Source organism: Heterodontus francisci, chromosome 34 (assembly GCF_036365525.1).
Source record: "Heterodontus francisci isolate sHetFra1 chromosome 34, sHetFra1.hap1, whole genome shotgun sequence".
Taxonomy (NCBI): Eukaryota; Metazoa; Chordata; class Chondrichthyes; order Heterodontiformes; family Heterodontidae; genus Heterodontus; species Heterodontus francisci.
Genome location: NC_090404.1, coordinates 20092722 through 20116522, shown reverse-complemented (window position 1 = coordinate 20116522; position 23801 = coordinate 20092722). Strand labels below are relative to the sequence as shown.

Here is a 23801-nt window from a genome sequence, read left to right as displayed (position 1 = left end):
GGCAGGTTCCCTTCCCTGAAGGACATTAGTGAACCAGTTGGGGTTGTAATCCAGCAGCGTTCATGGTCACTTTTTTTCTAGTGCTGGCCCCACAAATTATGAGATTCATTCAGCTCCATTTCACAACCTGCCTTTGTGTTATTGTGGGTTCTCTCTTGCACTCTTTTTTTTTTCTTGTTTTAAATCAATTTCACAGGGTTTCAGAAGGGGAGGAATTGCAGCCGTGAAATGCAAACCAAACGTCAGATCAGGATCTGAAGGAGTCGCTCAGTTTATTGTAACCTGAATATCACCGGATTATGAACATGAAAGGAAAAAGCTGCGATCACAATGGGGAGAAACTGTACATGTGTTCTGTGTGTGGACGAGGTTTCAGCAGATCAGCTGGCCTGTCGAAACACAAGTGCAGTCACACTGGACAGAAACCATGTAAATATGGGGACTGTGGAAAGGGATTGAATTATCCAGTTGAGCTGGAAACTCATCCACGCAGTCACACCCTGGAGAGGCTGTTCACCTGCTCAGAGTGTGGGAAGGGATTCACTCAATCATCCGACCTGTTGCGACACCAGCGAGTTCACGCTGGGGAGAGGCCATTCACTTGCTCTGAGTGTGGGAAGGGATTCACTACTTCATCCGACCTGCTGAAACACCAGCGTGTTCACACTGGGGAGAGGCCGTTCACCTGCTCAGAGTGTGGGAAGGGATTCACTCAGTCATCTCACCTGCTGACACACCAGCGAGTTCACACTGGGGAGAGGCCATTCAGCTGCTCGGAGTGTGGGAAGGGATTCACTACTTCATTCCAGCAGCTGACACACCAGCGGGTTCACACTGGGGAGAGGCCATTCACCTGCTCAGAATGTGGGAAGGGATTCACTCAGTCATCGGCCCTGCTGACACACCAGCGAGTTCACACTGGGGAGAGGCCGTTCACCTGCTCTGAGTGTGGGAAAGGATTCACTACTTCATCCCACCGGCTGACACACCAGCGAGTTCATATCGGGGAGAGGCCGTTCATCTGCTCAGTGTGTGGGAAGGGATTCACTCACTCATCCACCTTGCTGACACACCAGCGAATTCACAGTGGGGAGAGGCCGTTCACCTGTTCTGTGTGTGGGAAGAGATTCACTCGGTTATCCATTCTGCTGACACACCAGCGAGTTCACACTGGGGAGAGGCCATTCACCTGCTCTGTGTGTGGGAAGGGATTCACTCAGTCATCCAACCTGCAGAAACACCAGCGAGTTCACACTGCGGAGAGGCCGTTCACCTGCTCTGTGTGTGGGAAGGGATTCACTCAGTCATCCAACCTGCTGACACACCAGCGAGTTCACAAGTAACTCGGGGATGAGAAATTTCTGCGAAATAGCGGATTTCCGACATTTGGGTTGCAGAAATCCACCATTGGCTTCTCCCTTTCCAACCTTAACCAAAAGACTGTCTTCAAAATCATTTTTTTTTGTAAAGTTGTCCAACCACAAAGCTGCCCGAAGGTCTTTTTACCTGTTTTTAAATCGTCTTTATTTTTATAGTCTTCCACCTCGGTGGAAATGAACTTCAACCAGGAAAGTAAGTGGGTGGAACTGCATACTCCTTCACAATTTCAGTGTGTCAGTCTTCTGTAAATGGTCAAAAAGGAGGTGTGTGGAAACACAGACCAATTCCCAATGTTTGTTTTTGCCTTCATGGGATATCTTAGCAGAGACCACCTGAGAACTGACACAGCTCATTTGACATGGTTTAAAATTAATGGTGCAGGATCAGTAGCTGGCAAGTCGCTGGTCTGCAGCAAAAACATTGGTCTGTCAATAGGAATTTGAAACTTGTTTCCATTTACACAGCAGTGTGTGTCTGAAGTAATTTCTGAAAACCCTGCACAAACTGGTTACTGAATGTGAATATCCTGCAGTGAGCATGAACTGTATAAACTGAATATATCCTGTACTTTGCAGCAACTGAAGTGATCTGGAATTTCCACTTATCGGTTTGCTCAGGTGTATGGCTGAATTCCATTCATTGTTCATCTCCACTTTCACTGTCTACTGCCCCAGTCACACTGTAAACCTTGAGTCAGTGTGAAGCTGTCTTTTACACCATAGTGATGCAAGACAAGGAGTATAACTCTGGCCATCTTTCTTCAATGTGTGTTTTGACATTGCTTAAGATTATCTGGAAAAGGCTGTCCTGCACCACAAGTGCTGTACATTGGCTACAGTGCAACTATCCTGTGAGCTCATTACAGTCATTATAAATGGTCACTGGGTTTCTGAGGCTGGTGGCACAATACTCTGTACATGTATGAATATGTTTATACAGAGTGCTGCCTTTCTCCAAGCCAACACAACAGTTGTGATTTTCAGCTCACCTTGCTGTTAAATGCAGCTGCCACTGCACCAATTGATGCAGTAGAACAGGAGCCAGAAGTGTTTATCACTGTTGGGATATACAGCTGTCCGTTGGACCTGCTGCATTGTCACAGGGCCATTACCAAACTTTTGAGCCTGATTTGGGGATGATGCAACAGAAACTCAAATTGGACAGGCTGTATAACTGGTATACAATCCTCCCTACCTGGTTTTACTCTCTGCTTTGTTCAGACGATTGTCACAGCACAAAATAAGAAAAATGACCCCACTTATGTTCAATTTTCTGTATTGTCAATGTCTCAGAAACGTTTACTTTTTATTACTTTATGTAAACACTGATTTGTGCCGTTAGGGTACAATTTTAAGGCTTGCCACCGGTAGACATCGTGGAAAGCAAAGAGGCTTGGGAAAGCTGCTCGACTGAAACTGCTAGCAAAGCTTGACAGATCTAGCGAAAGACGCTGTAACCTAGATACCAAACTACAATGTGCGTAAATAGGTGCAAGTGACCTTTGTAATGCAGAAGTGAAATGGCTTGTGGCTTCTGTAGATGGACATTGAACCTTTGTGCCACAGAAATGGAACAAGTTGTGGCTTAATGTGTTTGTATCTGCAAACGTGGGTGCATGCTGCTGTAGTTTTAGAGCATAAAAGCATCTGCTGTAAGCTGGTTGACAGAAACGCTCTTGAATAACTGAGAGATAGAGGTTTCTCCGTGAATATGTATGAAATAAAGGCTTGTTTAATCCACATCTCCGACTCTCGAGGCATTATTCAGGGTCGGGCCGAACTCGGTTCCACTTACAGTCGGCGGGATACTCCACCAGGGTGACTCTACGCTGATGGAAAGGACGTCTAAAGAAGGTTGAGTGCATTTTAAATACCACCCATCGATGGGGGACTTTTTGACCCATCAGTAGATGAGGTCCCTGTCGGAGTAAAAGGACAAACATCTCGAGACTAGGGACTGTGGTGACAATAGTGTCAACAAAACCGCGGAAAAGAGAAACAAAAGAAGGTCCAGGTAGATTGCGAATAGTAGAGACTTGACACTGGTCCAAGAAGACCGCGGAGAGTGGAGGCTCAAAGAGGCCGACAGAAGGCGGTGCTGGTCCCAGAAGACCGCGCTGGTGAGTGAAATAAAGGGGAGGATAGTCCTGAAGATGTCGAAGGACCGTGGGGATGAATGGGGACCAGAGGGTCCGTCACTAGTTTTTTGTGAATGAAAGGGGGTGATGTCCAAAGGACTCGGCCCAGCCGCCAAAACGTTTGGTGGCAAAGCCAGAAACAATAAGGATGAAAAGGTGATAACGGTTATTGTAAGCTGTCACCTGCGACTTAGTCGACGGGTCCAGGACAGAATAGAGCAAGAGAAATGTCACAGCCGCCGGGCCTATTGCATCGACCGTGGAAAGTCAGACAATCCCAAACGGACAGACTTGCCGATGACGCCAAAGGAATTGATTGGAATTCCTTGGCAGAAGAGGTCGCGGAATACAACAACACCAGGGAAAACACCAGAGTTACAATACTGTTAGACCCTCCGCACCACCAGTGCCACTTGAACGAATGGCTCCAGTTTTAGTTGAAACCACACGGCGACAAAATGGGACTCTCGTCACTGTGATGAGACACGTCCCCTTTACGAAACCATAGTAATACATAATTTTGGCTTATAATTGACGAACTGAGGGAGATACAAGACCTTAATCATTTGGACACACATACCCCAGTAAAGGCCAAAATGCCCCGGAGCCTGTGGCGAATGATGCCACAACCCATCAGAGATGGGACTTGGAAGGAAGGCTGCAATTTGACGGAGGAAGTTGAATTTTCTGTTGAGTTTAAGGGTAAGATATAGGAGACTTTAGGGAACGCCACAGTTAGTTGGGTGGCAGTGACTGGGGTTGCCCAGCAGGAAGGTGAAAAGGTTCTCGAGTACACTGAATGCAAATGGTGTGTCTACTTGTCACTACTCTGGGGCACAAAACCCAAACAGAGGGAACCCGGTTTTCATTAGAATGATGAAAGTTTGGGCTCAACACACCACGCAGTTATAAAACTTGGAATACCTGTTGGAAACAACGACAGTGCCCTCCTCGAATGGACACTAGAGGTAGAGAACCAAACCCAGAAGGACACAAAACCTAAAAATATTGCGGCACTCACCGCAACTAAACCGGCAGTTGTTACAATTGCGGTAAAGCCGGCCATATGGCAAAGGACTGCCGGGCCGAGAACAAAATGGACCGAATGTTCCAACTGTAGGCGAATTGGACACATCAGGTCAGAGTGTAGTTTAAAGGGTGGAGGCAAAAGAAGGTCAGGGACCAAAACAGAAAGGATAGAATGAACGACTCACCCGGGCGGAAGTAAGTGAGATCATTAAGTCAGCCACTAGTAAATAGCCCCCGGGAAAATTGGAACGGAAGGGGAGGCACACATGTATTTTCACGTGCTGTTAGGGGGCTGGCAGTGCAAAATGTTCATAGACACCGCAGCCTGTTTTTCCCATAACTAACTTACCCCTCAATACTACAGAAAGCCGAGAGGAGTATAGAAAGCGGAGGGGTGAAATCAAAAAGGAAATTAGGAAAGCAAAGAGAGGGCATTAAAGAATATTGGCAAGCAAAATCAAGGTGAACCCAAAGGTGTTTTATCAATACATTAAGAGTAAGGATAACTGAGAAGTGAGTAGGGCCCATACAAGATAACCTATGTGTAGGAGCAGAAGATATTGGTATGGCTCTTAATGAATATTTTGCATCTGTCCTCACAAAAGAGGGGGCAGATATTGTAGTTCAGGAGGAAGAGTGTGAAATATTGGATGTAATAAACAGGGAGAGAGGAAGTATTAATGGGATTAGCATCCTTGAAAGTTGATAAATCACCAGGGCCAGATGAAATGTATCCCAGGCTGTTAAAAGAAGCAAGAGAGGAAATAGCAGAGGGTCTGACCATCATTTTCCAGTCCTCACTGGATACAGGTGTGGTGCTGGAGGATTGGAGAATTGCTAACGTAGTAACTCTGTTTAAAAAGGGAGCGAAGGATAGACTGAATAATTACAGGCCAGTCGGCCTAACCTCAGTTATGAGCAAATTATTGGAATCTATTCTGAGAGACAGGATAAACCATCACTGAGAAAGGCACAGGTTAATCAAGGATAGTCAGCATGGATTTGTTAAGGGACGATCTTGTTTGAGCAACTTGATCGAATTTTTTTGAAGAAATAACAAGGAAGATAGATGAGGGTAGTGCAGTTGATGTGGTCTACATGGATTTCAGCAAGGCTTTTGACAAGGTCCCATATGGCAGACTTGTTAAAAAAATAAAATCCCATGGGATCCAGGGAAATGCAGCAAGGTGGATACAAAATTGGCTCAGTGGCAGGAAACAAACGGTAATTATTGATGGCTGTTTTAGTGACTGGAGGGCTGTTTCCAGTGGCATTTCACAGGGCTCAGTACTGGGTCCCCTGCTTTAAATGCGTGTATATTAACGATTTGGATGTAAATGTAGGGGGCATGATCAAGAAGTTTGCAGATGGCACAAAGATTGGCTGTGTAGTAGATAGCGAGGAGGATAGCTGTAGGCTGCAGGAAGATATTGATGGTCTGGTCAGATGGGCAGAAAAATGGCAAATGGAATTCAACCTGGAAAAGTGTGAGATGATGCATTTGGGGAGGTCAAACAAGGGAAAGGAATACACGATTAATGGGAAAATACTGAGAAGTTTAGAGGAAGTGAGGGACCTTGGAGTGAATGTCCACAGACCTCTGAAGGTAGCAGGACAGGTTGATAAGGTGCTTAAGAAGGCATATGGAATCCTTTCCTTTACTAGCCGAGGTATAGAATACAAGAGTAGGGAGGTTATGCTGGAACTGTATAACTCATTGGTTAGGCCACAACTTGAGTACTGAGTGCACTTCTGGTCACCTCATTACAGAAAGGATGTAATTGCACTACAGAGGGTACAGAGGAGATTTACAAGGAAGTTGCCAGGACTGGAAAAATGCAGCTATGAGGAAAGATTGGATAGGCTGGGCTTGTTCTCCTTGGAACAGAGAAGGCTGAGGGGAGATCGGATTGAAATGTACAAAATTTTGAGGGGCCTGGATAGAATGGAGGTGATGGGTCTATTCACCTTAGCAGAGAGGTCAGTGACGAGGGGGCATTGATTTAAAGTGATTGGTAGAAAAATTAGAGGGGAGATGAAGAAAAACTTTTTCACCCAGAGGGTGGTGGGAGTCTGGAACTCACTGCCTGAAAGGGTAGTTGAGGCAGAAATCCTCAACTCATTCAAAAGGAGTCTGGATATGGACCTCAATTGCCATCAGCTGCAGGGCTACGGACCAAATGCTGGAAGGTGGGATTAGAATAGGTGGATGGTTTTTCAGTTGGTACAGACACAATGGGCCAAGTGGCTTCTTTTTGTGCCTTAAACTTTCTATGATTCTATGAGCAAGTGAGGTCGGCAGATTTTCATCTCTTGGAGGGCGTTGACGAACCAATTTTACGCCAATTGTGAAAAAGTGGACTATTCGGTCCTTTATCCCTTTGCTGTTTGTGGGATCTTGCTGTGCACAATGTGGGCTGCCCACATTACAAGAGCGAATTCACATTTTAAAGATGTTTAATTGGCTGTAAAGTGCTTTGGAACGCCTTGAGGTTGGGAAAGGTGCTGTATAAATACACGTTCTTCGACAATCCAGCAGCTTCATGGTCACTTCTACTGATAAACCAGCTTTTTTATTTCCAGATTTTGATTTCCAATTCTCAAATTGCCATGGCAGGGTTCGAACTCTTGGCCTCTGGATTAATGTAACAGAACCCTTCTAATCAATTGGGATTTAGTTCTCCAGATTAAGTCAGTGGCACACGGGAACCTTGTGACACCCGGTTCATGTTTGTTTAAAGGTGGAGTCACCAGTCAGCTTTGTGCCCTTGTATCTGACATTAGCAGTTTTCTTTCTGGAACTCTGCGGCACAAGGAAGGGCAACAGTGGAATGGATGTTTGACTGAAGGCTCAGGACTGGCAAGGGTAAATCCAAAGGGAAGGCGGGGGGTGAGAGTTCAAAGAGTGGGGTCCGGGTTCATGGAGGTGAGGAGGAGGGATGCAAGGGAGGACAGAGGGAAGAGCCTAGCATCCTGGGTGTGATGGTGGGGGTTACAGTCAGTGAAAGTGAGGTGAATGAGGGGCCTAGAGGGTGGGTCACTACTGTCCACATTGGGGTCCTGTGGGATGAACTCAGGCTACTGGCTGGCGGAGGGGATGTTCACAGTCATGGGGAAGTTCAATTCGATAGGACGGCAGGTCCAGTGTCATGTTTGGGTATTGAAGGGCATAGGATCAGGTGAAAGCAGTAAGGCCAATGACAGGAGGGATGCTGAACCTTGATTAAGTTTTGGTTAGACCTCAACTAGAGGATTGTGTCCGGTTCTGGTCACCACACTTCAGGAAGAATGTGAGGGTCCAGGGGAGGGTGCAGAGGAGATTTACCAGAATGGTTCCAGCGATGGGGGATTTTAGTTTCAAGCTTAGAATGGAGAAGTTGGGGTTGTTATCCCTGGAGTAAAGGAGATTGAGGGGAAATTTAATAGAAATGTACAATATTATTACAAGCTTGGATCAATTAGTACTAATGGTACAAGGACTAGGGAACACAGATTGAAGATTTTGAGGAAGAGTTGCAGGGGGAATCTGAAGAATTTCTTACACAACAAGTGGTTCTGACCTGGAACTCACTGCCAATGTGTGCGGTGGAAGTGGAAATAATCAATGATTTTGAAAGGCAGTGGATGGTCACTTGAAGGAAATAAATCTGCAGGGCTACGGGCTCGAGAGGGGGAGTGGGACTGACTGGATTGCTCCCTGGAGAGCTGACATGGACTCGATGGGCCGAATGGCCTCCTTCTGTGTCATAAATGACTCTGTGACTTTGTTCGGAGACATGATGCCCCAGCTATCCACCCTGGGAATCTCAGTATGAACAGGGTGGGATGTGTTTTGAGACTGGGCCACACCTGGGCAGGGCTGGCTCAAGGTCATAGAGTTGTACTAATCCCATTTTCCAGCACTTGGCCCATAGCCTTCTATGCTATGGCGTTTCAAGTGCTCCTCTGAATACTTCTTAAATGTTGTGAAGGTTCCTGCCTCTACCACCTCTTCAGGCAGTGATCCAAATTCCAACCACCCTCTGGGTGAATTTTTTTTCCTCAAATCCCCTCTAAAGCTCCTGTCCCTTACCTTAAATCTATACCCCCTGGTTATTGACACCTTCGCTAAGGGAAAAAGTGCAGGAAGCTGCAAGCTACTAGGCTGAGCTGTGGACTGGAAGGAGAGGGGGGGTGGCAGGGGGTTTGACTGACAGGCCTGGGGAGGAGAATATCAGGGCAGGAACACACACGCTTCCCTTTTTCCTCCTGGGATCTTTTACTGGAGTCCTGTTGGTGAGTGTTTCGAAACTCTGTCTCCCTATCCTGGTAATGTCGGTGGATTGTAGGTTGCTGTGAACGTTGGACTATATTGCATCGCCTCAAGTCAATGTGCAGCTTGTGTGGCCATCCTGGGCCAGGAAGCAGGAGGAGAGAGCGTTGTGCATTTCTATCCTGAACTGACAGTGATGACTTTTGTAAACTGCTTTTACAGGGTATTAGAAAGGAAGGATTTTCAGACAGGAAACCGGAACCAGACATCACATCACGATTTGACAAAGTCACTCCATTCATCAGGACCTGAATATCACCGGGTACAAGTGAAGGTGCAATCGCTGCTGGGGGCAATTGGATCTATCCTTCTCCTCCTTTTCTCTTTCATGCTGGTTCTTCACTCAAAGGTGTCTGTAGCCCTTCTGATGTAGCACCTCCAGGCATCATGATCTATGGCCTGCGCTTCCTCCTGGCGATGGTCGATAGTTGATGTGACACACAGAGGGGGACTTCTGCAGGGAGTCCTTGAAATGTTTTCATGTTCCTTTTGCTTGTGGTCAGCTCTCCATACAACACGATCTTGGGCAGGCAACTGTCGTTCATCCGGGCAACGTGACCCGCCCGACACAGTTGGCTTTGATGGAGGATGGCCTGGGCGCTGGTAATGTTGGCTGTTTCCAGGACTTCAATGTTTGTGATGTGGTCCTGCCAGCGGATCTTGAGGATGCTGCAGAGGCAGCACTCACGGAAGCGCTTTAGAAGGCGTACATGATGGCGATATAGAAGCCATGACTTGGCGCCAGGCAGAAGGGTGGTGAGGACTACGGGTTTGTACACTTTGAGGTTGAGCTGTGCTCTGAGGCTGTGGTTGCTCCACACTCGTTTGTAGAGTCTGCCAAATGTACTGTTTTCTTTTGAGAGCCTATTGTCCACTTCCTTGTCTACGGTGGCATCAAACAAGATGACGCTCCCCCAATAAGTAAATTGCTTTACGGCATTCAGCTAGGTTCCCGATGACAATGCTTGGTGGTCAATCTTCTTCTTGGGGCGCTGGCTGATGCAGGACTTCAGTTTTCTTTAAACTGATTTTTAGTCTGAAGAGTTGTGCCGACTCGGGGAAAAATGTTGCAGTTCTGACTGACTGTGGGTCAGGAGAGCACAGTCATCGGCAAAAAGTAATTCATGGATGAGTTTTTCTTGTGTCTTTGTGTGAGCCTGAAGACGCCTAAGGGTTAAAAGGTCTCCATCAGACGGAAGCATACGTTAACTCCCTCCTTCTGGACTTCCATTGCCTGCTGCAGCATTATGCTGAAAAAGATGGTGAATAGGGCCAGGGCCAGCACACGTCCCTGCTTCACGCCATTGGAGATTTGGAAGGGACTCAAGAGGTCACTGTTTTGCTTGACTTGTCCGTACTGATTTTCATGAAACTGCTTCACCATGGCCAGGAACCTGGGTGGGCATCCATGTTTTTCAAGGATTTTCTAAAGTTTGTATTAGGTGCAAGGTAAAAGGCCGGGGAGGCCCAGGCATGTGGGAGTTTCTGGTAAAGAATAAAGGGACTTGGGAGCAAATAAAAGAATCAAACCAAGGCCCAGTGGTATCAGACAGTGAAGGATACATCCAATTGTGTTGGCCTCGATGGTGGAAGAGACACAAAGGGCAATACTCTTGCATCGGGACGAATGTAAGGCTCAATAATGGAAATTGGGACAACGAACCACTTTTAGTGACTTTTAAGTGATGGGGATTGGGGAAATAGCTAGAATCAGGATAAGACTCGAGGATGCAACAACCGGGTACCTCTACAGTGTTATGCTCATATGGAATGTAAATTACTTAATAAATCTGCTACACTTATAACCAACATATACCTGTACCCACAGTGGTTTGTTGTAGTCACAGACAAGTCACACTTGTTGGATTAAATTGAATCCTGAAAGTAGCAGGAAAGCTACATTTCCTTGACAAATCACCAAGATGCCAGACTACAAGTCATGCCCGAAACATCATTTATTGGTTACAAACCACCACTTAGTTAAATCTGGGCACACAGACACTTTATAGACATGTATAAACACATAGAAATGTAATCAGAGATATCCAGCAATTGAGCACTAATTGGGAGAGTTCTTTTGGGCCTCCTTATCTCGAGAGACAATGGATACGCGCCTGGAGGTGGTCAGTGGTTTGTGAAGCAGCGCCTGGAGTGGCTATAAAGGCCAATTCTGGAGTGACAGGCTCTTCCACAGGTGCTGCAGAGAAATTTGTTTGTTGGGGCTGTTGCACAGTTGGCTCTCCCCTTGCGCCTCTGTCTTTTTTCCTGCCAACTACTAAGTCTCTTCGACTCGCCACAATTTAGCCCTGTCTTTATGGCTGCCCGCCAGCTCTGGCGAATGCTGGCAACTGACTCCCACGACTTGTGATCAATGTCACACGATTTCATGTCACGTTTGCAGACGTCTTTATAACGGAGACATGGACGGCCGGTGGGTCTGATACCAGTGGCGAGCTCGCTGTACAATGTGTCTTTGGGGATCCTGCCATCTTCCATGCGGCTCACATGGCCAAGCCATCTCAAGCGCCGCTGACTCAGTAGTGTGTATAAGCTGGGGGTGTTGGCCGCTTCAAGGACTTCTGTGTTGGAGATATAGTCCTGCCACCTGATGCCAAGTATTCTCCGAAGGCAGCGAAGATGGAATGAATTGAGACGTCGCTCTTGGCTGGCATACGTTGTCCAGGCCTCGCTGCCGTAGAGCAAGGTACTGAGGACACAGGCCTGATACACTCGGACTTTTGTGTTCCGTGTCAGTGCGCCATTTTCCCACACTCTCTTGGCCAGTCTGGACATAGCAGTGGAAGCCTTACCCATGCGCTTGTTGATTTCTGCATCTAGAGACAGGTTACTGGTGATAGTTGAGCCTAGGTAGGTGAACTCTTGAACCACTTCCAGAGCGTGGTCGCCAATATTGATGGATGGAGCATTTCTGACATCCTGCCCCATGATGTTCGTTTTCTTGAGGCTGATGGTTAGGCCAAATTCATTGCAGGCAGACGCAAACCTGTCGATGAGACTCTGCAGGCATTCTTCAGTGTGAGATGTTAAAGCAGCATCGTCAGCAAAGAGGAGTTCTCTGATGAGGACTTTCCGTACTTTGGACTTCGTTCTTAGACGGGCAAGGTTGAACAACCTGCCCCCTGATCTTGTGTGGAGGAAAATTCCTTCTTCAGAGGATTTGAACGCATGTGAAAGCAGCAGGGAGAAGAAAATCCCAAAAAGTGTGGGTGCGAGAACACAGCCCTGTTTCACACCACTCAGGATAGGAAAGGGCTCTGATGAGGAGCCACCATGTTGAATTGTGCCTTTCATATTGTCATGGAATGAGGTGATGATACTTAGTAGCTTTGGTGGACATCCGATCTTTTCTAGTAGTCTGAAGAGACCACGTCTGCTGACGAGGTCAAAGGCTCTGAACAGGCTCCAGAAGCTGGCCGAGCGCGTCTACCCTGAGGCACAGTGTGGCTTTCGTGCAGAGAGATCGACTATTGACATGCTGTTCTCCCTTCGTCAGATACAGGAGAAATGCCGTGAACAACAGATGCCCCTCTACATTGCTTTCATTGATCTCACCAAAGCCTTTGACCTCGTCAGCAGACGTGGTCTCTTCAGACTACTAGAAAAGATCGGATGTCCACCAAAGCTACTAAGTATCATCACCTCATTCCATGACAATATGGGAGAGTATTTCACAAAAACAAGTAACAAATGCAGGGCTGAGAGTGGCCAAAGATCACAAGGTCTGAAAATTAGTGACTGAAGACAAAAAAAGTCTGATTTTTTTTGACAAAGAATTCTGTAATTATAGCACTGTTATTGAAGCAAACTAGTTGAGTAATGGTAATTTTGTACAATTTTGCATCTGTAATGAATAAAATTGCTCTGTACTCAGAATACAATTTCATGAGACTTACCTGACGGCTGATAATTGGTTTTACAGAGCTTCATGTTCTCAATGTCCTGCTTCTACCTATTTATAGCTTGTTCATGTAAAAGGTGTTCTGTGAAGAGGTGTCAACTTTAATGTAAAAAGCAACATATATAAACATACCAGATGGCACGTTCTGGTACCTTAGTAAGTGATGTGCACAAATCAGTAGGTATATAAATTAATTAAAAGTAAACATGTAAGAGACATTGACAATCAGAAACTTGAACATAAGTGGGGTCATTTTTCTTATTTTGTGCTATGACATAATCACCTGAACGAAGCAGAAAGCAAAACCAGGTAGGGAGGATTGTATACCAGTTATACAGCCTGTCCAATTTGCTGTCCATTAACTTAAATGGACAGGAATATCACATACATTCTGTTCAGAGCATGTGATACTCCCGATCCAATTTTCTTTCAGATAATTATTTACCTCCAGCTACTAAAGAGGAAAATAACCTCATTAACTTTAGCAAATGTGGTGCCTCCATAGATAGAATGCTTGTTTTTAAATGTCATGACTCATGATAGACTTTATAATTTAAAATAATTAGTCACATTATCAAGACTCTAAACTAAAATAGTCTTGTTTGCTGCGCAGATCTCATTACTATCTTAATGAAAACTAATTAAAGGTGTGGTTTTCCTCTTCAAAGGGTCCAAATATTATGCAATGTAATAATTGTACCAGATCTTGCTAGTGACAGTGGAAAACTAATGAGACTAGTGTTGTACCTCTAGGAAGCAAATCCTGCACTCCGGGTCCCACTACCTGGTGGGACGTCCTGCCCCATGTGCCCAAAGATCTGCGGCTCGAGAATCAGCCTGTTCAGTGACCTGAAGACCCATGGCAGAAACTCATGACCTTGAGTAAACGTCATCCTCGAATCGAGGGACAGCCGACGATAACCTCTACAGTAACAAGTTTGAGGTTCTGTTGCATCATCCCCAAATCAGGCTCAAAAGTTTGGTCATGGCCCTGTGACAATGCAGCAGGTCCAATGGACAGTTGTATATCCCAACAGTGATAAACACTTCTGGCTCCTGTTCTACTGCATCAATTGGTGCAGTGGCAGCTGCATTTAACAGCAAGGTGAGCTGAAAATCATAACTATTGTGTTGGTTTGGAGAAAGGCAGCACTCTGTATATACATATTCATACATGTACAGAGTATTGTGATATCAGCCTCAGAAGCCCAGTGACCATTTATAGTGACTGCAGAGAGCTCACAGGATAGTTGCACTGTAGCTGATGCACAGCACTTGTGGTGCAGGACAGCCTTTTCCAGATAATCTTAAGCAATGACAAACCACACATTGAAGAAAGATGGCCAGAGTTATACTCCTTGTCTTGCATCACTATGGTGTAAAAGACAGCTTCACACTGACTCAAGGTTTACAGTGTGACTGGGGCAGTAGACAGTGAAAGTGGAGATGAACAATGAATGGAATTCAGCCATACACCTGAGCAAACTGATAAGTGGAAATTCCAGATCACTTCAGTTGCTGCAAAGTACAGGATATATTCAGTTTATACAGCTCATGCTCACTGCAGGATATTCACATACAGTAACCAGTTTGTGCAGGGTTTTCAGAAATTACTTCAGACACACACTGCTGTGTAAATGGAATCAAGTTTCAAATTCCTATTGACAGACCAATGTTTTTGCTGCAGACCAGCGACTTGCCAGCTACTGATCCTGCACCATTAATTTTAAACCATGGCAAATGAGCTGTGTCAGTTCTCAGGTGGTCCCTGCTACGATATCCCATGAAGGCAAAAACAAACATTGGGAATTGGTCTGTGTTTACACACACCTCCTTTTTGACCATTTACAGAAGACTGACACAATGAAGTTGTGAAGGAGTATGCAGTTCCACCCACTTGCTTTCCTGGTTGAAGTTCATTTCCACCAAGGTGGAAGATTATAAAAAATAAAGACGACTTAAAAACAGGTAAAAAGACCTCTGGGCAGCTTTGTGCTCGTCAGGCAATCGAAGAAAATGGGAAATGACAGCACCAATTATTTTTAAAAATTCGATCTTTTGGTCAAGGTCGGAAAGGGGAGAAACCAATGGTGGATTTCTGAAACACCAATGTCGAAAATCCACTGTTTGGTGGAAATTTCTCATCCCTGAGTTACTTGTGAACTCGCTGGTGTGTCAGCAGGTGCGATAACTGAGTGAATCCCTTCCCACACTCTGAGCAGGTGAACGGCCTCTCCCCTGTGTGAACTCGCTGGTGTGCAAGAAGGTTGGATGAAGTAGTAAATCCCTTCCCACACTCTGAGCAGGTGAACGGCCTCTCCCCAGTGTGAACTCGCTGATGTCTCAGCAAGTTGGATGACTTAGTGAATCTCTTCCCACATTCTGAGCAGGTGAAGGGTCTCTCCTCAGTGTGAAATCGCTGGTGTTTCACCACGTCATCCGAAGTAGTAAATCCCTTCCCACACACTGCGCAGCTAAATGGCCTGTCCACAGTGTGAACTTGCCGGTGTGCGTGAAGGTTGGATGAAGTCGAGAATCCCTTCCCACACTCTGAACAGGTGAACGGCCTCTCCCCAGTGTGAACTTGCTGGTGTGTCAGAAGGTTGGATGAAGTAGTGAATCCCTTCCCACACTCAGAGCAGGTGAATGGCCTCTCCCCAGTGTGAACTCGCTGGTGTTTCAGCAGTTGGGATGAAGTAGTGAATGCCTTCCCACACTCTGCGCAGATGAACGGCCTCTCCCCAGTGTGAAGTCGCTGGTGTTTCACCACGTCAGATGAAGTAGTGAATCCCTTCCCACACACTGAGCAGGTGAATGGCCTCTCCCCAGTATGAACTCTCTGGTGTCTCAGCAGGTCATATGAAGTCGTGAATCCCTTTCCACACTCTGAGCAGGTGAATGGCCTCTCCTCAGCGTGAACTCGCTGGTGTCTCAGCACATCATATGAAGTAGTGAATCCCTTCCCACACTCTGAGCAGGTGAACGGCCTCTCCCCAGTGTGAACGCGCTGGTGTCTCAGCAGATGGGATAACTGAGTAAATCCTTTCTCACACTCTGAGCAGGTGAATGGCCTCTCCCCAGTGTGAATACGCTGGTGTACAGTGAGATTGCCTGATCGCCTGAACCCAGTCCCACAGTGAGAACACCTGAACGCTCTTTCATCAGTGTGCACACTTTGATAGGACATCAGTTCCCTGGAACTTTTATAGTATTTCCCACAGTCTGGACATTTAAAAGGTCTCTTCCCAGCAAGAACTCGCTGGTGTATCAGTGGGTCGGATGATTATATGAATCCCTTCCCACACTCGGAGCAGGTGAATGTCCTCTCCAGGGTGTGACTGCGTGGATGAGTTTCCAGGTCAAACAGATAATTCAATCCCTTTCCACAGTCCCCATATTTACACAGTTTCTCCCCAGTGTGACTGCGCTTGTGTTTCGACAGGCCAGATGATCGACTGAAACCTCGTCCACACACGTGTACAGTTTCTCCCCACTGTGATCGGTGCCTTTTCCTTCCATGTTCAAAATCTGGTGATATTCAGGTTACGATAAATTGGGCGACTCCTTCAGATCCTGATCTGATATTTGCTTTGAATTTCACGGCTGCAATTCCTCCCCTTCTAAAACCCTGTGAAATTGATTTAAAACAGAAAAAGGAATGTGAGAGAACCCACAAAAACACAAAGACAGGTTGTGAAATCGAGCTGAATGAATCTGGTAATTTATGGGGCCGACACTAGGAAAAAGTGACCATGAAAAAGGGCGGTACAGTGGCGCACTGGTTAGCACCGCAGCCTCACAGCTCCAGCGACCCGGGTTCAATTCTGGGTACTGCCTGTGTGGAGTTTGCAAGTTCTCCCTGTGTCTGCGTGGGTTTCCTCCGGGTGCTCCGGTTTCCTCCCATATGCCAAAGACTTGCTGGTTGATAGGTTAATTGGCCATTATAAATTGCCCCTAGTATAGGTAGGTGGTAGGGAAATATAGGGACAGGTGGGGATGTGGTAGGAATATGGAATTAGTGTAGGATTAGTATAAATGGGTGGTTGATGGTCGGCACAGACTCGGTGGGCCGAAGGGCCTGTTTCAGTGCTGTATCTCTTAAATAAAAAAGAAAGCTGCTGGATTGACCTACAACCCCAACTGGTTCATTAATGTCCTTCAGGGAAGGGAACCTGCCACCCAGTCTGGACCTACACAAGACTCTGCCCTCTCTGGAGAGAGGGAGAGGATGACATGGGAGGGGCACGGAGAGGAGAGATATTTTATACATCTACAACTCGACCAGAACTTTGACAGAACCTGCTTCCCATCAACTTCATCATCTAGAAGTATCAGGGTGCAAAGGTGAGTGGCAGTTCAGATGATTGGTCAGAATATCAAGAACGGCAGAGAATGACCAAAAGGTTAACCAGGAGAAAGAAAATACAGTATGAGAGGAAGCTAGCTAGAAATGTAAAAACAGATAGCGAGAGTTTCTACAGGTATTTAAAAAGGAAAAGAGTGAGTAAAGTGAGTGTTGGCCCTCTAGAGAGCGAGAATGGGGAGCTAATAGGAGATAATAAGGAAATGGCGGATTAAATGAACAAATATTTTGCTTCTGTCTTCACTTTTGAGGATACAAGAAACATTCCAGTAATAGCTGTAAATCAGGAGGTGGAAGGAAAAGAGAAACTTGGTGAAATTACAATCACCAGGGAAGCGGTACTGATGAAACTAATGGAGCTGTGGGCTGACAAGTCCTCGGGTCCTGATGGGCTTCATCCTAGGGTCTTAAAATAGGTGGCTAATGAGGTAGTAGATGAGTTGGTGTTAATTTTTCAAAATTCACTAGATTCTGGAAAGGTTCCATCAGACTGGAAAATAGCAAATATAACCCCACTATTCAAGAGGCGGGGGAGGCAGAAAGCAGTTAGCTTGACGTCTGTTGTGGGGAAGGTGTTAGAATCGATCATTAAGGAGGCTGTAGCTGGGCACTTAGAAAAACACAAGGTAATCGGGAATAGTCAGCATGGTTTTGTGAAAGGGAAATCATGTTTATCCAACTTATTGGAGTTCTTTGAAGGAGTAACATGCGCTGTGGATAAAGGGGAGCCCGTTGACAGACTGTACTTGGATTTTCAGAAGGCATTTGATAAGGTGCCACATAAAAGGTTACTGCACAAAGTAGGAGCTGATGGTGTAGGGGGTAACATATTAGCATAGACAGAAGATTGGCTGGCTGGCAGTAAACAGAGAGTATGCTCAAATGGGTCCTTTTCTGATTGGCAGGATGTGACGAGTGGAGTCCTACAGGTGCTGGGACCTCAGCTTTTTACAATTTATATCAATGACTTAGATGAGGGGAGCAATGGCTTGGTAGCTAAATTTGCAGATGACACAAAGACGGGTAGGAAAGTAAGTTGTGAAGAGGACATAAGGAGGTTGCAGACTGATATAGATAGGTTGAGTGAGTGGGCAAAAATCTGGCAGATGGAGTATAAAGTGGGGAAATGTAAAGCTGTTCACTTTGGCACGAAGAATAAAAAAAAGTATTACTTAAACGGAGAACGACTGCAGAACTCCGAGGTGCAGAGGGATCTAGGTGTTCTCGTGCATGAGTCACAAAAAGTTAGTATGCAGGTACAGTAAGTAATAAAGAAGGCTAATGGAATGCTATCCTTTATTACGAGAGGAATTGAAAATAAAAGTAAGGATGTTATGCTTCAGTTATACAGGGCATTGATGAGACCACATCTCGAATACTGTGTGCAGTTTTGGTCTCCTTATTTAAGGAAGGATGTGAATGTGTTGCAGGCGGTTCAGAGGAGGTTTACTAGATTGATGCCTGGAATGAGGGGGTTGTCTTATGAGGAAAGGTTGGACAGACTGGGCTTGTTTTCACTGGAGTTTAGAAGAGTGAGGGGACACTTGATTGAAGTTTATAAAATCCTGAACGGCCTTGACAAGACGGATGTGGAAAGGATGTTTCCTCTTGTGGGTAAGTCCAGAACTAGGGGTCACTGTTTTGAAATTAGGGGTCGCCTTTTTAGGACAGAGATGAAGAGAAAATATTTCGCTCAGAGGGTTGTGCGACTTTGGAATTCTCTGCCTCAGAAGCTGGTGGAGGCGTGGTCATTGAATAATTTTAAGGCGGGGATAGATAGATTCTTGTTAGGTAAGGGAATCAAAGATTATCAGGGGTAGATGGGAGTGTGGAACTCGAGACACAAACAGATCAGCCGTGATCTTATTGAATGGCGGAGCAGGCTTGAGGGGCTGAATGGCCTTCTCCTGCTCCTAATTCATATGTCCGTATCCTGTCAGTTTCAATTAATATCTTGAAAACTTTGTTGAAAGCACTCTTAGCCTTCTAAATTCCAAGGAATACAACCATCGTGAGGTGATGCATTTTAGCACAAGGCATAGGGAGAGGCAATATATACTTAATGGCACATTTATAAAAAGTGTGCAGGGACAGAGGAACCCAGGGGTTCATGTGCATAGATCATTGAAGATGGCAGGACATATTGATAAGTAATTAGAAAAGCATAAGGAATCGCTGGCTTCATAAACAGAGGTATTGAACACAAGACTTGAGAAGATATGTTGAACCTTTATAAAGCCACACTAGAGTATTGCATCCAGTTCTGGTCACCACACTTTAAGAAGGATGTGAAGGTCATAGAGAGGGTGCAAAGGAGATTCCCCAGAATGATTCCAGGGATAATAGTATTTAGCTACAAGGTTAGGTTGAAGAAGCTGGGCTTGCTATCCCTGGAACAGAGCAGATTGAAAGGAGATCAGATAGAGGTGTACAAGAGTATGACAGGTTTGGTAGCATCTGCGGAGAGAGAAGCAGAGTTAACGTTTCAGGTCAGCAACCCTTCTTCAGAACTGGCAGATATAAGAAATGTAAAAGATTTTAAGCAAGCAAATCAGGGGGTGGGGGCAAGAGATAACGAAAGAGAAGGTGTTGACAGGATAAAGTCACAGAATAGCTGACCAGAAGGCCTTGGAGCAAAGGAAAACAATATGTTAATAGTGTGCTGAAAGACAAAGCATTAGTACAGATAGGGTGTTAATGGACTGAAAACTGAACAGCCACAAGCACAAACATGAGAAAAAACACAGTGGGTAGGCACAGTAGAAACAAACTGAACAAACTAAAATAAAATAAACAAAAAAGAAAAAAGAACTAAAAATAAAAGTAAAATGGGGGGCCCCATCATGCTCTGAAATTATTGAACTCAATGTCCAGTCCAGTAGGCTGTAGTGTGCCTAATCAGTAAATGAGATGCTGTTCCTCGAGCTTGCGTTGATGTTCACTGGAACACTTCAACACCTTCTCTTCTGTTATCTCTTGCCCCACCCTTGCTTTACTTGCTTAAAATCTTTTACATTTCTTATATCTGCCAGTTCTGAAGAAGGGTCACTGACTTCTCGCTCCACAGATGCTGCCAAACCTGCTGAGTATTTCCAGTGTTTCTTGTTTTTATTTCAGATTTTCAGCATCTGCAGTATTTTGCTTTTAATGGAAGAGTATGACAGGTTTTGATAAGGGAGGCAAAGAAAATCTGTTCCCATTTGCAGTTGGTCCAAGGACTAGGTGACACAGATTAAGGTTTTGGCCAAGAGATATGTGGGCAGGATGTGAGGAAGCCCTGCATAATGCAGCAAAAAAAAAATTCACTGGAACTCACTGCCTACGAGGGTGGTGGAAGCAGAGACGATCAATGATTTCAAAAGGAAATCGCATGGGCAATTGAGGGAAATAAACCTGAAGGAACATGGGGATAGAATGGGAGAATGGGAATAACTGGAGAGCTGGCATGGAATCAAAAAGCTGAATGCCCTCTTTCTGTGCTGTAATTACTATGCCTCATTTATGTAACGCCTCCATGTAATTTATGCCTTAGAGTCCAAGTATCATTCAGGTAAATCTACACTGCACTCCCTCCAAGGCTTCCTTGGTGTGGTGCCCAGAACTGAACACAGTGCTCCAGGTGTGCGTGGTCTAACCAAGGCTTTGTGTATCTCAGCGCTTTTCCAGTCACATCAATGCCTGAAATCCTTTCCCACAGACAGAACAGACAAACCTTTTGTCTTCAACGTTCAAAGGCCGATGACATTCAGATCTTGATGATTTGAGTGTCTGTCATATCTTGATGTAATGCTTGGTTTGAGTTTCCCCATCAGCAAATACTCCCCTTCGAAGCCCCTGTAAAAGGACAAAAGCCATCACTGTCAGTGCAGGACAGAAATTCAGAAGAGACAAACATCTTTCTTGGTTTGAGTTTCCCATCTGCAAATCCTCCTGAGGAGGAAAAAGGGGGAGCAGTGTGTGTACCTGCCCTGATATCCCTCTCCCCAGGCCTGTCAGTCAAACTCCACAGCTCAGCCTAGCAGCTTGCAGCTTCCTGCACCTCGAGCCAGCCCTGCCCAGGTGTGGCCCAGTCCAAGGGGAGTCTTTGTGGAACCAGGGAGGGGGGAACCTCCTGCCCTGTGCTGTGTCACAAATGGTTCCTCCCTCCCCTCCCCCAGACCCCTTTATAACTGAGCTCAGTTTCCTTTAAAGTTTTCTCCTTTGATGTTACAGTTTATTAATCTTTAATTCCTCCAAAAGAGCTGGAAATCTGGCGGCCGTTAACCCCGGGCCTGTCACCGGGAGAAGCCCCGCAGCTGCCGCCCCACTCGGTGCAAACGCGGGACCAGGAGCTTGTTATTGGGGGTGTCGACGCCTGCACCGGGTGTCTCTGAAGTCTCCCCGCCCACCAGTCAGCTCCATGCCTCGCCCGCACTCGGCCATTTCTCACCCGCTGCCGCTTCGCCTCGGTGCAGCCCAGCGCCGACACTGCGCATGTTTCACAGTGCCGCAATGCGTCTGCGCACTCAATACTTGACACCCGCCAGCGACCTCTCACCTGACAGCTCACAATGCCCAAGTGATTGACGGCGGCTCCGGGCCAATCGCAATAGGGGACGGGCCAGAAGAACAGAGCGGCCACGCCTTTTTCATGGCACGAGACCCATCCATCACTCGCTCCGATTGGCGGGAGGACTCTCGTGGCCGATCGGTCCTCCAGCCCCGCCCCCGCTCTTCCTGTTGGTTCTGAGCTGCCGTCAATCAGCCGGGTGGGCGGGCAGTGAGGGCTGAGCATGCGCGCCCGCAGGGTCTGAGGCTGTGGCCGGAATTTTACCCAGCGTGTCGGATGGTGGCGTGGGGGCGGCATAAAATTGAGTGACAGGCTCCGGGAGGCCTAACTGCCCCGATTCCGCCTCTGACCAAGTTTACGGAGGTCCGGCAACGGGGGCGGGAAAGGGCAATCAAGATCCTTAAGTGACCACTTAACAGCCACATCAGGGCAAGTGGGTGTGCCGGGGACGTGAAAGGCTGCCCAGCTGTAGCTGGGTCATGGCAGTCGGTTACGTGCCCGACTGAGGGACACCTCCCAACCCAAACACAGGACCTCCTCCCTCAAGTGGGTGGAAGTCCCGCCTCGGGACAATTAAAGCCTGCGGTCCCGTAAAATATGGGACGGATCCCCAGGCTGGGCGGAAACGGGGTCGTCACCGACATTTACGTCGGAGTCCGGCTCCCGTCCGCCCACTGTAAGATTCCGGCCAGAGAGCGCGGTTCCAGCAGGTGAGAGGGAGGCGGGTTAATAAAGCCTGGGGCTCGCAGGCTGCAGACACACCGAGTGCGGTGCCAGGAGACAATCTAAACAGGGAGATCACAACAAACAACAAGATCAACCCCCAGCCGCGGCTTCCACCGCTTCCCTCCGGCCCGAATCTCAACAAAGAGTCAAGTGCAGAGACTGTCCCAAAATCCAAAAGAGGCAGGGGGCGTCTTTAAATGGTCGAGAAGTGGGGATTGGTCAGGGAGCGTGTCTAAATGGAGGAGAACTGTAACATCAAAGGGAATACCTTTGAAGGGAACTTAGCTCAGTTATAAAGGGGCCTCAGGGTAGGGAGGGTGGAACCATTTGGGACACAGCACAGGGCAGGACGTCCCCCCTCCCCCACTCCCTGGTTCCACAAAGACTCCCCTTGGACTGGGCCACACCTGGGCAGGGCTGGCTCAAGGTGCAGGAAGCTGCTAGGCTGAGCTGTGGACTGGGAGGAGTGGGGGGGTTTGACTGACAGGCCTGGGGAGGGGGATATCAGGGCAGGTACACACACTGCTCCCCCTTTTCCTCCTCAGGAGGATTTGCAGATGGGAAACTCAAACCAAGAGAGATGTTTGTCTCTTCTGAATTTCTGTCCTGCACTGACAGTGATGGCTTTTGTAAACTCCTTTTACTGGGGCTTAGAAAGGGAGGATTTGCAGATGGAAGCTCCATCCAAACATCACATCAAGATCTGACAGAGGTAATCGATTCATCAGGAACGGAATATCATTGGCTTTGGATGTGGAAGGAGAACGATCTGTCTGTTCTGTCTGTGGGAATAGATTTCAGGTATCAGTGTGACTGGAAAAGCACTGAGATACACAAAGCCCTGGTTAGACCACACCTGGAGCACTGTGTTCATTTCTGGGCACCACACCTTGGGAAGGATTAGATTAGATTAGATTAGAGATACAGCACTGAAACAGGCCCTTCGGCCCACCGAGTCTGTGCCGAACATCAACCACCCATTTATACTAATCCTACACTAATCCCATATTCCTACCAAACATCCCCACCTGTCCCTATATTTCCCTACCACCTAGCCAGCCAGTGTGGCTTTCGTGCAGAGAGATCGACTATTGACATGCTGTTCTCCCTTCGTCAGATACAGGAGAAATGCCGTGAACAACAGATGCCCCTCTACATTGCTTTCATTGATCTCACCAAAGCCTTTGACCTCGTCAGCAGACGTGGTCTCTTCAGACTACTAGAAAAGATCGGATGTCCACCAAAGCTACTAAGTATCATCACCTCATTCCATGACAATATGAAAGGCACAATTCAACATGGTGGCTCCTCATCAGAGCCCTTTCCTATCCTGAGTGGTGTGAAACAGGGCTGTGTTCTCGCACCCACACTTTTTGGGATTTTCTT

The 23801-nt window shown here is 46.7% G+C and overlaps 2 pseudogenes; one reads left to right on the top strand and one right to left on the bottom strand.

The window, feature by feature from the left end:
* Positions 1-3286, top strand: part of LOC137349165 (zinc finger protein 850-like) — a 77999-nt pseudogene extending 74713 nt beyond the window's left edge.
* LOC137349169 (zinc finger protein 585A-like) overlaps positions 1-21640 on the bottom strand; it is a 196545-nt pseudogene extending 174905 nt beyond the window's left edge.
* Between the last annotated feature and the right edge of the window lie 2161 nt (positions 21641-23801).